The sequence below is a fragment of the Cupressus sempervirens genome, chromosome 5 (genome assembly GCF_028749045.1).
Source record: "Cupressus sempervirens isolate cs-2001-9-10 chromosome 5, ASM2874904v1, whole genome shotgun sequence".
NCBI lineage: Eukaryota > Viridiplantae > Streptophyta > Pinopsida > Cupressales > Cupressaceae > Cupressus > Cupressus sempervirens.
The window spans coordinates 258035953-258039202 of record NC_143122.1 but is presented as its reverse complement, the minus strand read 5'-3'; positions in this window follow the sequence as shown (position 1 = coordinate 258039202).

The following is a 3250-nucleotide window of genomic DNA, read 5'->3' as shown; positions in this document are numbered from 1 at the left end:
CTGAATAGGAAATGGAGTTTAAAACTTTATTTCACAAATTCTTTTTGAGTTGGCATTTTTCTTCAAAACATAACAAAACACTTGATCAAGAGTCCAATCAACTTAAAACTTCAATATATTTGATAACACAAGAAATCAATGATATGCAAATGCGACATCAAATTACTCTTTAACTTGTTCTACTCAGTTCTTGGTGTTACAATGATTTTAGATTACCAAAAAATAATGTACCAAATCTTGAGTCATTGCTTTTAGAAACAAGCCCAAAACAAATGCCATAGTTTTTAAATTGGAATTCAATTTTAGTAGTAATTGATTCTTGGGCAGTTTTACAAGTGAACACAAATAAAAAATAGTATGCAAAATTAAATCAAAATTTATTGACTGATTTTACAAGATACAAGCCAATTTTTGATAGCCAGAGGGAAAATCCTCTACATTATTTATAACTCCCCCTCTCTTTGCATACACTTACCATGGGTACTACATCTTAGAGTAGAATTTAATATACAATGGTGATAAAAATAAATTTGGCTCTGATACCACTGTTAGGCCTAGAAATCTGATATAATAGAAAAAAATTAAAACATAAGGAAAAATCTACTATTTCTATTCATCAAGATTCATTACATAAATAAGGTAGTCATATAGCAGTTCAACTGCCATTTAACAACTCCAAAAACTGAAATGAATTTACCTAATTCTATAACTGTAATGATTAATATGTTAACATGAACAACATTGGGAAACAGATTAGAGAAAGGCATCAAAGAGGCAAAAGGTTTCAAAGGCTATAGGCTTGGACATGGACATGAGAAATAGGAAAATAATAATCATGGCACATTGAAATTTGTATGCAACATCATTTGAGGTTGAAATTAGGGGGGAGTGTTGGAATGTGTAATTTCCCCCTCAAATGAAATGTAAAATCATACTAGAGGATTCTAGAAAATCCAACTAGATTACCCAATAGGGTTAGTTCAATTTAATATTTAGGTTTGTAAAGTTCTAGAAGTCATTTCTATTTAGATATTTCTAGAAAAATCTCTTTGTTCTATGTCAATTAGTTTAGATGTCTCCAAAAATAATCAAAGACCTCTATAAAAGAGGCACAATGCAATATTTTCTATGATGAGGCAATGAAATGATTCTATAATTTCTATAAGTTCCTATAGTGTGTATTTTGTGTTTAATTATCATTGTGGATCCAATCCATCTACCCCCATCACTATTTCCATAGTCTATATTTTTTATACTATATCACATTGTTCATTGCAAAATATGCACTTGATTCTAGGTTTGGAAAAGTATCTTTTATGTGACATCTTGAATTGGAGTCATCAATGGCTAGGTCATGTGAATTAATATATGATATCATTCTCTTTAACTTCAATTTTTTATCACAAAATTGAATGCTATCATCTCTAATAACATGTATAGCATTATAAAGGTACTGTATTTTGTAATTACCATTTATACATTTTTATTTTTCATTAAGTTAAAACTAATTACTATGACAACCCTAAAGAGAAACTAAATAGGAAATTCATTCTTACTTCTTTGGTTAAAATCCAATTAACGCTAGTTTTTAAAAATTGGATTTTATATTTTTCCATTTGCATTTGTTTTAAGATTATAGTATTTAGACTTAACATTTTATATGATGTCAAAAAAGATTTTTCCCACATTTAAATTTTATATGCACTTGTAAATTTAATATTTAAAGCTTACAAAATCAATTGTATAGGTTGAACCTACCAATTGAAGATTGAATACTTATAAAAGTTTGTTTTGTAAGGTTTATGAACTATACTGATTTACTCAAATGTTTGATTAATTTTATAGGTCCAATCCTATTAATTTTAAATTTTCATAGCTAATAAAATAAAATTTCTTCTACTAGATTTGAAATGCTCTTGCTATTAAAAAACCCATTCTTGAAATATAAATATTTAATTTTTTTAATGATTTCCTATCATTTTTAGTTTATTCAAGGCATCTACTCAATGTACTGGCAAGTATAAATTTTTAAGTTTACATTTCATTAATTTATCAATTTTATATTCTTAGTTACAATTTTTTTAAATTAATTTTAAAATTGAGTGTGACATGCCTAAGGCCAAACTAATTAGTTAGTGGGTTTTGCGAGTTAAATTTTTATGCCATTCACAAGGTAGAAATCAATCTTGTAGAGCTTGAAAACTTTGTATCACTTTTAACAAGTTTTCGTGAGTTTTGAACTTGCAAACTCTTTCATTTTTTCTTGTAATATAGATAATAAGTCCCACTTTTCTTTGGTCTTTCTCTTCTATTGTAATGGTTTTTATTTTTATTTTAGTTAATTTTTATATCTAAGTTGATGTTACCAAACATTAGATGCGAGAAACCACTAGTTTGCATCTCCACTTTCTTACTTTCTTTATTCTCTCCAAATTTTCAACTAACTAGGCTCTTAGAATTTCACATAAATTCATGTTAATTCTCTCTACAAATATCTTATAAGATGCATAGATTAATCTAGCTGCCATATCATCCTGTCTAGAACTTGAACATATCTTGGATACACGATCCTACTTATAAGCCCAACATCATATTGTCTAATCTTACTTATCACAATACCTCCCCATTGTACTCAGATTTTTTGTTTTCCAAGACAAATTTATTTACATTCTTATCATTAATGTGTATAGCTCATTTATTACTCAAACCAATGACTTCATGAATGAGGGAGAGATGCATATTCTAGATATGATTGTGTCTTATTTTTGTATCAATGTTTCGAATCACACCTAGTGATCCATCATCAGGATATGAAGAACTAGAAGAGATAAATAATAAATATGACACACAATAAAATTCAGAATATGTATCTCTCAATTATGACTAATTATGGAAATCTATTCATGTTATTCATGAATGAAGTTAATTGAAATCTCTATCACATTGTCTTGTAACCAAAACTTTCCATTATGAATCCTACTCAGTTTAATCTTGGTCCATTCTTGATTGTCAAACTCATAGAAAAATAAAAAAATTAACAAGGTCAATGTGGTCTAGGTTCTAATATCCATTTTTGAAACTCAAGTCTTGGTCGAATATGAAATCAAATTCCCTAGATATATTTTTTTCTCTTATAGACTAAAATTTACTATTGATATAGTTTCCAGCGTCTTCCAAATATAAAACTTCATCTTGTATCTTTGAAAATGTGACTACAAGGTCATCTTCTAAGCATCTAATAGGGGTTTCT